General features: G+C 39.4%; 1 protein-coding gene across 9 annotated transcripts in view; it reads left to right on the top strand.

Annotated features, from left to right (window-relative positions):
- The window catches only part of mipol1 (mirror-image polydactyly 1), a 263,763-nt gene that overhangs the window by 47,173 nt on the left and 203,437 nt on the right, over positions 1–13,153 (top strand). Inside the window, exon 3 of one of the 9 annotated variants that reach the window (XM_069916785.1) lies at positions 11,241–11,315. The exons of the other annotated variants lie outside the window; for them this stretch is intronic. The gene's annotated coding sequence lies outside the window, so the exon portion shown is untranslated. The remainder of the gene's footprint in view (positions 1–11,240; positions 11,316–13,153) is intronic. 9 annotated transcript variants of the gene reach the window in all.

Here is a 13,153-nt window from a genome sequence, read left to right as displayed (position 1 = left end):
TGTTTGTAGTGTTTCATATTTTATTTTTTTGTCTGTCAATTCTCTTCTTTTAGTTGTATCTTCCTTTATTGCTAATTCTCTTTCTGTATTTGTTATTTCCCTTTGCAACTGTTCTATTTCTTGATTGTAGTCCTTCTTCATCTTAGTTACATAACTTATTATCTGTCCTCTGATGAATGCTTTCATAGTATAAACTTATATTTCACTGATTCCGTATTTATTTCAAAGTATATTTTAATTTGTCGCTCAATGAATTCTCTAAAATCCTGCCTTTTAAGTAGCATGGAGTTTAATCTCCATCTATACATTCTTGGTGGGATGTCCTCCAGCTCTTTTGCCAATAACAGGGGTGAGTGATCCGATAACAATCTAGCTTTATATTCCGTTTTCTTAACTCTTCCTTGAATGTGGGCTGATAACAGGAATAGGTCTATCCTTGAATATGTTTTATGTCTACCCGAATAATATGAGTATTCTTTTTCCTTTGGGTGTTGTTTCCTCCGTATATCCAAAAGTTGCATTTCCTGCATCGATTTAATTATAAATTTGGTTAGTTTGTTCTTTCTGTTAGTCTTTTTTCCAGTTTTAATCATGTTTGAGTCCAAATTAAGGTTAAAATCCCCTCCTATTAGTATAGTCCCTTGCGTATTTGCGATCTTCAAAAAGATATCTTGCATAAATTTTTCATCTTCTTCATGAAGTGCGTATACATTGAGTAAATTCCAAAATTCTGAATATATCTGACATTTTATCATTACATACCTCCCTGCTGGATCTATTATTTCCTCTTCTATTTTGATTGATTCATTTTTATTGATTAATATAGCTACTCCTCTGGTTTTTGAATTATATGATGCTGCTGTTACATGTCCTATCCAATCTCTCTTTAATTTCTTGTGTTCCACTTCAGTTAGATGTGTTTCTTGCATGAATGCTATATCAATTTTTTCTTTCTTCAGTAAGTTTAACAGCTTCTTCCTTTTGATTTGGTTATGTATTCCGTTAATATTTAAAGTCATATAGTTCAACATGGCCATTTCATACTTTGTTTATTTTTCCTTTCCCTTCTTATCCATTTCTGTTTTTTTTTGTTGAACACATTATAAGACAACATTTCTAAAACATAAAATAGGTTTGTAGGTTTGATGACAAGGTTGAGATTAGTGAGGAGAGAGTGGAGGGCAAGGTGCTCTAAAGGGGTGAGATTAGAATGGGTGAAGGGAGTGATGAAGTCAAGATGGTTAGTGTCCCACTGGCAGTTGGAAATACAAAGGTTCAGAGCAGGAACAAGGTGTCCATGAGGAGGAAGGTTTAAAGCAGGAAAAAGGATCCATAGTCAGAGAAATGGGCACAGAGGTAGAGCCGACAGATGAATAGTTTGGCATTGTAATGCATGAAACAAGTTGAGGTATGGACAAAGGGGGTTTAAGGTGAGGACCTAGCATTCAGTCTCCAACAGGGGAAGGTTGGGGGATCAGGAGGTAGAGGGTAGGAAGAATCTGAGGGACGGGAGGGTCGGGGTAGGGTGAGAGCCAGAAGATACAACAGCAGTGCTGCAGGAATGCTTTGACATCATGACTGAAACATGTTCAGGGAGGTGGCCACATATGATCACCATATCAACATTGATGAAAAATGCAAGCTCAGCGACCAGTTACATCAGCAAGTGCATTTAGGATATTACTGTGATCAAATGCAACATATCCAGGGCAAATCAAAAACTTTGGCTAGATGCAGAGGTTCATGCATTGTTCAGATCTTACTTTCAGTTTGGATGACAAGATGACATTAAGATCAGAAAAGGCTAAATTCTCCTGCACAATCAGGAAGGCAAAATGAGGGTACGCACAGAGTCCACAGTCACCTGTGTGACACCAGAGACACAAGACGATGTGGAAGTGTATTCAGATTATAACTGATATGTCAACTCTGCATATCAGCCACAATGATGCCTCCCTTACTGACAGATTGAATACAACATGTCTGGATAGGTACTGAAGAAATGTATAGCCCAGCTAGCAGAGATCCAGCTCCCTGCAACAGTCCACTCTCACCACAGGATTTAAGGCAGCTGCTGGTGTCCAAGACAGTGACTAATTGGACTAAATGATTACTGTCCAGTGGCACTGACCTCAACCATCATGAAGTGCTTTGAGCGACAAGTAATGGAATGCATCAGATCACACCTTTCAATGACATTGGTCCATTTCAGTTTGTCCACCATCTAAAAGGGTCCATAGATGATGCTATATCCTTGATCTTCCACTCAGTCCTGGTCCTAACCTCATGGCTTCATTGACTCTGACTCTTCGTTCAACATGATCCTATCTTAGAGCCCGGTGGGAAAATTGTCCTCATTGGGTCTCAACACCCCTCTCGGCAACTAGTTCCTTGATTGTAATATAGCAATCAGTCTGGTTGGCGGCAAAATCTAGTGTTCCATCGTGCTGAGTACTGGCACATCGCAAGGCTGTATGTTCAGCCTACAACTGTTTATTCTGCTGATTTGTGACTGAATTGCCAGATTCACTTCAAACAGATTTGGCAAGCTTGTGGCAACAATGATGAGTCATCTTACAGAGAGGAGTTTGGGAGACTCATCAAAGGGTGCACCACACAGATGAATGGAGACTTCAAGAGGATGAAGGTTGACACTGTCCATCAATGGCTCTGTTGTAGAGAGGGTTGAGAGCATAAAATTTCTTACAGCTAACCTCTCCTGGACCCACACCTAATTAGTCAGGAAGGCGTAGTAGCATCTACACCTTCAAAGGATGTCGAAGAGGGCAAGGCCACTGGCTTCGTCTTAACGGCATTTTAGAGGAGCATAATTGAGTATCCTGTCTGGCTGTATCATTGTATGGGGTGGTAGCTGCATACCATACCAGAAGTCAAGTTAGAGATCATTAAAATGGCCGAGAAGATCACTGGAGTTTCCTTTTCCTGTTATTGACATTCACTGTGAGCATAAATGGAGCTCTAAGAATTATTGAAAACTCCTTCCTTCCATCACACAGTATCTTTGACCTGTAACCTTGAGTCACTAATGAATAAGACAATAATTCTAGAATATTAGAATATTTATATACTTTATTTTTATTTATGTGGTTGTGCTGCATGAGAAATTGTGTACATGTACCCTGAAATTATGTATGCATGCACACTAATCTGGTGAAACAGCTTTGTCTGGTTGTACATGTATTATCAGATGACAATGAACTAGAATTTGAACTGTACATACTAAAATCTGCATTTGCTGATTATAAATTGTAGATTTACTCAAAAGAAATATTTGAGTAGAAAATATTGCAGATTATAAAAATTGACAATGATAGACAGTCTCAGCACGTTAGGCACCATCCTTGCAGAGATGAGTTTATATTTCAGATAAACAATTTTTCATCAGATTTCTCAAAATTGAATTTATTGTTGTAATTAGTGTTTATATGTGGATAGTGGAGAAGCATGTGGCCTGCCTGCCTGACTGGAATATTGTGGGTGGTCACGTGTCCTCTCTGTCTGAAACTTGTTCAGAAGTCGCAACATTTGGCCACCTGTAAGTGCACACCTTGCCGTTGGCTCATTTAAATTACCTAGGGTAAGGTGCCCAGATCAGAACTGTATAAAACTTGGATGCATAGCGCATTCTTTCTCTCTGCCTCGTGGCCCAAGCCCTGGACATTGCTCAATTGCAGATCACTACTGTGAATGTTGCTGGGAGTGTTGCAGGTAAGATGTGTACTATCCATGCACACGCTTGTTAGTACAATCTCCCACATGGTTAGTACTCCTCGTGTGTCTAGCTGAAACTCTTTGAACCATGATCGCAGTGCCAGTTGTCATATTTGGAAGAGTATCAGGTTTGGTGGGTTCATAGAGAGATGAGTCTGGATACAAGTGTTACAATCATAGGTAACTTTAATGAACACTGGACAAACAAGGAAAATGGTACTCAATTACTCTACTACTTAAAAACACTATAGACATTAACATTGGACCCAGGTTGCATTCTAATACCAGTGGCTGCCTATACTCTACACGCTCACATATTCTACAGACAGGAACTTTAGTGCACAGTTCCGGTTCCCTGTACCAACAAGGGTGCAACTCTCTGCAAGCATTGATCTGTCACAGTACCACAGCTCAGCTTGAGTGTAGTGACCTGGCGTGGAGCAATATCCAGGGCTTGGACCACGGGGCAGAGAGAAAGAATATGCTATGCATCAACGTTTGATACAGTTCTGATCTGGGCACCTAGCCCTAGGTAATTTGAATGAGCCAATGTCAAGGAATGCACAAATGGGTGGCTGGATCGAAACTTGATTGACAGGTGATGTGACTTCTGAGTAAGTTTCAGACAGGGAGGAGACATGACCATCTGCAATATTCCAGATAGAAAAGGAGGCCACATGTTTCTCCACAATATTATGCAAAATTGCTTTTGTCTGCTGTAAGGCAGATAGATTCGCCATCAGCAGAAATAGCCTGAAGTGCCTCTTACAGTTCGAGAAAGAGAAGCAAAAGAATTTATTCTTTCCCCCCCCCACCCCAACAAGAGTCACCAAGAATCACATGGAATGATCCCAGCACTCCTGTAGCCACATATTCTATTCCATACCCCATTGTCAACCTGAGCTCTAGATCTGAACCTCCAATTTGATTAAGGACCCTTCAGCGCCCTAAGGACCCCTCACATCCCAGTTCCAATACCTGATAATCCCTCAGCAAGTTTGAGCCAGTCTCCAGCAGTCTGCATCTTGGCATGAATCCCTTGACAGCATTCTCCAGCACCCCACAGTCTCTGGGGGCTTCCTCATCTCACGTCACCAGCAGCCCACCGCTTCTGCGGTTCCTTCAGCTGCAGAGCCCCTGACTGGTCTGCCACTGTGGTCACTGCCTTGTGAGATCCTCTGATACTCCTTCTCAGACTAGGGTTGGTCTCTCTGTTTTCTGGTGCCCTATACCAGTCCTCTGCTTCTCTGGAGTCTGGAACTCCTCGTGACAGCCGATCATAGGTGCCGCCATCTTAAGTCCAGACCCTGCAGTTGCAGGATTTTAAGTAAAACTACCATTGGCTCCTTTAATGGGCCATTCAAAGCCTGTGTGGAGCTGATGGTGGTTGGATCCTGCGGGAGCACTGTGTCTTTGCTCCTTATATCCACACCAACGGCAGCACTGCCAATTTTTATTGGGTGCAAATGGGAAATGTGGCTGGAGACTGGAGACTGCAGAAGGAGGTGATATCTGGGACTCAAACATTCTTGTATCAAAACAAATAATTTTAAACTTTCCAATGGTGCTTCCTTTTCTAATTTCTGGAAAAACAGCACACAAGTACATATCAGGAACTAAAAAGCTAAACGGCAGTAACTTAGTTGAACTGTTAACCATCAAAGAGTGCAAATCCAACAGCTCTTGCTGTAGTTTGCAGCTTTAATGCCCCAGCCTCATGGGTAACGTGCCCTGTTCGACCTTTCTTTTCGATGAGCTTGAAAAGGAGCAGCCTTCCAATAGGAAGCTGACATCAGTTCATTGATGCCCAGAACATGGTGCTACTGTGCTGACAATGGTTTTATCAGCAATTTAAACGCTCCTCCAAGGTAATCAGCTGTTAAAGTTGTCATTTAAAAATCAACCAGCTTTTTTTTAAAAAGGGGAAAATAAATACTTGCAAACACCACACACGATTGATCCAACAATTCCACAATCGCTTTTCAAAGTTTGAGGCTGAGAAATAAATAAAATACATAACTACAATGGGTACTGTGGGTTTGTCTTATTCTTTGCCATTCCATATGACACACAATCAGTCCAGAGATTGCTCAGCATCCATAGCCAGTTTGAGTAAGCATTAGGTGCCAGGATAAACTGGAACAAGAGCGAGGCAATGCTTTTCGGTAACTGCTCTGACCAGTTAACCATTCCCTTCACAGATTTGATTACCTGAAAGTGTTTCGGATTTGGTTTGGAGGGGCCAAGGCATACAACAAGATTTTGTCAGCGAGGATCTCCAAGGTCTACCAGAAATTGTGCTTGTGGGTGCAGTGCTCTCTCTCAATAATGGGGAAGAACATGGTCATCTTGGGTTTGCAGTACATGATGCAGGTGTTGCCCACCTCTGCCCTGGTGGTCACCAGAGCAGTTTTCTGGTTCATATGGCGATTCAGCACATGGAGATGTTAGCGAGGGAATGGTGCTGACTGGCACATTTCAGGCTGCAGCAGTACATGCTGAGGAAGCACTGATATGAGTGCACTGTAGGGAAGGCCAGAGTCCTCCCATTACCAGGCATTGTAGGGCTGAGACTGAGGGAAGTCCCTCAAACAACTGGGGGGGGGGGGGGGAAGCACCAAGGTGCCTCAATAGTGATAATGGAATCGAATGTAACAAGGCACAGTGATGGAAATGTATCGATAGGAAAGTAAGGGTTGGAAGAGGCTCTGTATGGTTTCCTTTTGTAAATAATTTATTGTGAATAAAGTCTATTTTTTTTTAATACAAACAGCAAGGGTCCCAGTACTGGTGGTCATTCTTGTGAGTTCTAACACATTCATTTTATTCAAATAACTTTTTCCTTGTATGCCATTGTGCTGAACAGAAGTAACAATAAAACAATCTCTTTTTCATTTATTCAAATTTATCTCACAAGGTCTGGCGCAGCTTGCTTAACAGCATTATGGTGGAATTATCTAAATAAAAGTAAAACAAATATGACTTGCAAATCACCCAACTTAAAAGAAATTAAAATTGTCAAAGCACTTCCATCCTCTTAATCCAGCACGCCATCTATTATCATCTCATCGCAGGTCTTGTGCATTCCACTTGGATTTTGTGTATCTAATCTACAAAATAGAAAATAATTTCTACATCTTACTAGTTCTTCATATACTTCTGGAGCTCATTCACCTGCTTGCATTGATGGTGCTGAAGTGGAGATGGTAGATAGCTTTAAGCTCCTAGAAGTAAACTTCTCCAGTGACCTGTCTTGTCCACCCATGGCAGCACAATAACCCCTTTCAAATTACAGCAGCTGGGTCGCCCTCCTGGGACCCAGGTGCAATTACTGGAAGCACCTTTCAAATCCAGGAGGATCTACCCATTAAATTGTCAACCCACTGATTTAAGGGAGATCCTGCCCCTGTGATGACGTGTCACGGGAACTATCGGCAGTCAGTCACCACTCTGACTGTCATTCGCCACACCACCCCTGTCAGTCGCCACATTGTGGCCCACCTGCGGCACCAACCTCTCTCCTTCTGGCCCCATGGCAGTAATCTCTCTCCCTCCACGGCAGTGACCTCCCCCCCCCCCCCCCCCCCAACGCCGGTGGTAGAGACACCTCAGTTAGGGGTTTCCCTGTGATGCCAGCATGCAAGTACTGATGTCACCAGAGTAACCAGGTAGGCCAGTGGTTCCCAACCTTTTTGTTCCTCTGTACTCCTAAAAAATTAAGGATTAAAAAAAACACAACATTGTGCAATCTGACTGCAGATTACAACACCATGTATTGTACAGTAGTGGTTATTCTCTCAGACCCAATGTACCCCCTGAAAGGTACAAATGCACCACTAGGGGTACCTGTACCCCAGGTTGGGAACCCCTGAGGTAGGCCATTTCCCCTTTCAAACTGCTGGAGCAGGACACACCTGGGTAAGTTGAACTGGGTCCCTTGACCTCCTCTGAGGTAGGTCAGGGACCCGGTTGGACCCTTTCAAATAGCCATGTAACTGGGTCACTAATCATGCAAATCGTCTGGTTAACCCCATTCTACATGGGCCTAATTAATTAACATAATCATATAACCATATAACATTACAGCACGGAAACAGGGCAATTTGACCCTTCTACTCCGCACTGATCCAAGTACCCTCCTCTAATCCCACCTACCAGCGCCCTGCCCATATCCCTCCATCCCCCTTCCATCTATATACTCATCCAAATCATTTAAATTACAAAATTTGTGATTTTTTTTTCTATTGGAGGGCCTATATACGTTGATTTGAGTTTTCATACAAAGATATTATTGGTTTTTAGTAATATGTCAAAGTCAAAGTTGAGGTTTGCTACTTTTAATGTTTGAGGATTAAATAGCTAAGAAAGTGCACAAATGCCTCCATTCATCTGAAATTTGAGGTAATTTGGTATGTCACTTACATACCAAACAATAACAAGTTGTTCAGATGCAATGTGAAACTTCAGAATTGTGCATCGTGCTTTTCAAGTGGAGATTCTTAAGTAAGCGATATAGGTATATTAAATTGAGCATTGCTTAAAATGAATGTCAAGTTACTTTTGCACCATGAGATCTCCCACCTCTTCTCTGTAGTGTGATTCATCACTTGCTGATGAGGCCAACTACTGTTGTGTCATCTGCAAATTGATAACACTGTTAGATCTGATAATGCAGTTGTGGGTCAGTAGCATGAACAGGAGTGGGCTGAGGACACAGCCCATTTCTTCAATATTTTTATTGAAATTGAAATTCCACATCAAAAAATGCAGAGTACAGAAAGATACATATTAAAAGTAAAAAAAAATACATTACACTTAGATCATACCATTTCATCCAAGGTACCCCACATTAAAGTATTATTTTATTATTAAAAGGGGGACATCACGTGATGCCGTAGTGTTGGATGTAGGAACCTGACCCTCCTGGGGAAACTAGCAAAAATATACTGAATAAGCAATGTTTTAAGCTAATAAAAACTTTTGAAGTACATTCAAAACTGCTACAATGTGTTTAAAAAATGCCTCTAAAGAAAGAAAGGAGCCCCACGTGAAGCAAAGACCAGAGAGATCTGAGGCTTGAAGCAGGGAGCTAGTGATCGAGGTACTCCCTGGATGAGTGAGCCTGCTTGCAAAACTCCAATATTACAATGAAACCTTGAATGTGTTCCAAACAAGACAAAATAGAGCTAGTGCAGTTAATGCCTGAGATAACTTTTATGTTTTCATAATATTAATAATGCACATAACCATTATTAACAAGAGAAAAAGCCTTAAAGAATATACATATATTAAAATATTAATTTTAATAGTTAATTCAGAATCAAAGAGATAAACATTTTATAAACTAAATGGTTTAAATATCAAAAAATAACTTTAATCAGAATTTATAAACACGAAGGCATATTAACTCGTTGAGAATTGGAGAAACAGTTGCTCAGATGGAAAGATAATAGATAGTAGTTGTTTTTCCTAGAATTTCTGGGCTTCTTCAACGGTGTGGAACCATTCCTTAGAATTGAATTGTCCTTCAGTGTAATCCAAAAGCATGCTGGGAAAAAAAACAGAGCAGGCTTCACACCTGGATTATAGAATTCCAACATGATCCTCTTGTGAAAAGCTTCATATAATAAAAGCTCCTTAGTTTAAAATTTATGAAAGATACTATAACCAATCGAGATCTCTGACAAGGAGCTGGTTTAGGAGCCAGCGATCTATGTGCAGAATCTTTTGAAAGGAGAGTTGGAGGAACTCCAGATCCAAACAATTCTGACAGAAAACTTGTAAAAAAATTTAGTAGGCTGGCAACCCTCAGCTAACTCTTCCAAGCCCAGAGTTATTTCTCCTGCTTCTGTTTTCTAGATTAATAATCTTCATTAGACTTTGATAAATTTTTACAGATCTTTTGCATATCATCCACATCCAAAATACTCATGAATGCTTAATTATCTTGAATACATTTATCATGTTCTTGTAAGGTTTTTTGAAAATAGTCCATTTTGGCATCGATCTGCTTAAATTCATTTCTGAATTGTTGTAATTCATCAGAGGATTCTTTTCTATGTTGTCAAAGCAAATCCACGATAGACTCCAAAGACACAGGAGGATCCTCTTCTAGTAGTTTTACTCCTTGAGCCATGTTAAAGACAGTTACAGTCATTAATCCTGTTAAATTCAATAAGCAATGTGGAGTTTAAGAATAAGGATTTTAAAAAGTTAGAAATAGTAAGATAAATTGGAGCCACTTCAAAAAGCTGCTCCATCACCAGCCAGCAGGAAGTCCACCAGTATACAGCCCTGAGGTGCACTAGCACTCAGTGTGATGGTGCTCCACGTTCTGCTACCAACCAGGACAGACTGTGGTCTTTCCTTTAGGAAGTCAAGAATCCAATTACAGAGAGGGGTATTGAATCCCAGTGTGGACAGCTTTTCCACCAGCCTTTGGGGAATAAATTGTATTAATCGCTGACCTGAAGTCAGTGAACAGCAGTTGTTCTCCAGGTGGGCCAGGACAAGGCTATAGCATCTTTAGTGGAATGGTTTATTTTATAGGCAAATTTAAATGATTCCAGCATCTCTGGGAGGTGTGCTTTCCATCACCAGACACTCAAAGCATTTCATAATAGTGGAGGCCAGTGCCACAGGTGGTAGTCATTGAGTCCTGTAATTGTCACCCTCTTTGGTACCAGGATGATGATGGCTATCTTGAAACCTTCGGGGATGATTGACTGCTGAAGAGAGGTGTTCAATATGTCTATGAAGTCCTCCGTCAATTGGACTGTGCAATCCTTCAGTACCCGACCAGGTATGTTGTCTGGTGGAAGAGATGTAATGGTGATTCATTTGATCTTGATCATGTGGGTAAGGTCATTAGGTTTGAATCGGAACTGAATGGTTTGATCTACGTGAGCTTGTTCTGTTGCTGCTAAACTATTTGTCTAGACAACTTGAAGTTCCCTTGTGTGTAAAAGATATATATCTTTTTTCTCTACATTCACTAGTGTTTCTCAAACATTATAAAGGTTTCCCATCATCTTGATCACTTCTCATTATTACCTCCAGGCAGAAAGTATAAACCAAGGACCGGATGACAATAAACTTGACTTGAAAAGCATGAAATCAAGCACATCTAGGTTAAGGAACAGTTTTTTTCCCAAACATTTATTGGGCTCTTGAACTTCTCTGTACTACGATAACACTATTATTGGATCATCAAAGATCTATCAGCACCATTGTAACATTACATTTTACATGAACTACTGCTGTGAATATTTATCTGTTCTTTTATATTTATTACCTTTTTTCTTCTTGTGGCAATAAAATTTATACTTATTATTTGTTAATGCATTTTACATATTTGTGTAGCTGCAGCAAGCAGTAATTTCAGTGCATCTGTAAATTGTGCTTGTGTATATGACAATAAACATTAATTCATAATCAGGTTCATCTGGTCAATTATGACTTTTGTAATCTTTGTTTGGCTTGTAGCTATTAAATGTATCCTTTTTCAGAGATAAAGAAAATGAAAAAAAATCTCGTATTGAACGTATGACTTTAATATGGAAGATTCTGCAAATACTCAACAGGTCAGGCAGAATTAGTGGATTGAGAAAAATAAGTCAAATCAATGAATTTTCACCAGAACAACTAAGTTTAATTTAAGACTGAGTTTCAGCTGGTAGCACTTTTTTTTGTACCTTCTGCTGCGCGAGTAATGATCTTGACTAGCACTTGTGCATTGAGAGAACTCTATTAAAGGAAAATCTTTTTTAGAGTAATTTAAAAATGTCTTCATATGCTCTCTCATGGTGAACTAGACAGCATTACCACCAGTGGCATATTGTCTGGTCATTCATTAATTTGCCTTTTGTAATAACTTGCTCTGTGCAAATTTTCCACTCATTAACTGGTTGTTTGTGTCATTGCTCTCTGTGGAACCTGAAACCAATCGGTCGTCATATTTAACCAAAAAAGCACCAGCTGTGAAAAGAGTTGGACCTCTTCTTTACATGAACATGCTCTTGGGTTATAAAATTAGATTTCCATCTGAACTATTTGCATATTTTCTTTCCAATTGAAGTTCCTAGCACCTTTCAGTTCGAGAATGAAATCTGTAAATTGTCGCTTAAATTTTACTGATCTTGCTTGAGTATGTAATAATAAAATACTGCCTCCCTTTTTAAAAAAGTTTAATGTAACATTGAAGTTCATTGCATTCCATACGGTGTCTTATTTAATAGTTCAAATGTAAATATTCTTCAGTAAGTATTCCTGAAACAAACAGTTGTGTAATTTGATGCAGATAAATTAAGTAATTATATGTGCCAATTTGCCTCAGAAGGCAATCAAAGGTAAAATTAAATCTCTTAAGCATTTTTTACGAGTTTCACATCTGAATAAAAATTCATAAAGAATATGAAAAATGAGGTGTCATTAGTGCTACAGGATTCATGGGGATTTTGTATGAAGCCTGTTTAATCAGAATAGCACAGCCATTAATATTCATAAAGTCAGCTTGAATACAAATGACAGTAGTAGAAAGCCCAGATTTCATATGTTTTCACAGGGTGAATATATTAAATGAAGGTTAAAAATATTGGTGTATTGTTTAAATAAGAGGATTGTGGAAATTTACCAATAGTTGTCAAAAATGAAATTGGAACTTTTTGCAATGATGAAATTACAGTAATTTAATGTTTCCTGTAGACTTTAAATGCATTTCAGTGAGATTATTAGAAGTGTGAATATTTCCAGTGTGAGGTATGACAAAAGAAAGATTCAAAGCTATTTTTTACATGAATGATAATAATGTACTACAAGTTTCAGGAAACATACTCAAGATGAAAATGAAGACATCCTAGGTTCAAAAATAACTGCAATGAGCATCATTTTGACATTTATTTAAAAAAACTAAAAATGTCTGAGGTTTGGTGTATAATTTCATTTTAGACAACATTCTTTCAATAAATTGATTACAATTAATGAGCTGAATTGAGACATCTTTCTGGGAGAAAAAGTGAATAGATGTTTTAAGGTAGTTTTAGGGAAGAGCAAGGAGGGGCCTAAAGTTGAGGTTCTGGATTGGAGAAGAGCAAATTTTGAAGGAATAAGAAGGGATTTGGGTAGTATTGAGTGGGACAGGATATTTTCAGGTGAGGGTGTAAATGAAAAATGGAGGATATTTAAAAAAGAAATTTTGAGGGTACAGAGTGGTTATGTCCCAGTGAGGATCAAAGGAAAGGCTGGAAGTCATAGGGAGGCTTGGTTTTCGAGGAATATTGGAAATTTGGTTAGGAGAAAAAGGGAGGTATACAAGAGGTATAAAGAACAGGGAGCTGACAATTTGAAGGAGGACTACAAGGAGTGTAGAAGGAATCTTAAGAAAGAAATTAGAAAGGCCAAAAAAAGGCACGAAGAGGCTTTG

The sequence above is a fragment of the Narcine bancroftii genome, chromosome 2, assembly GCF_036971445.1.
Source record: "Narcine bancroftii isolate sNarBan1 chromosome 2, sNarBan1.hap1, whole genome shotgun sequence".
Taxonomy (NCBI): domain Eukaryota; kingdom Metazoa; phylum Chordata; class Chondrichthyes; order Torpediniformes; family Narcinidae; genus Narcine; species Narcine bancroftii.
Note: the sequence above shows the minus strand (reverse complement) of the source record. Positions and strands in the feature narration are given on the sequence as shown.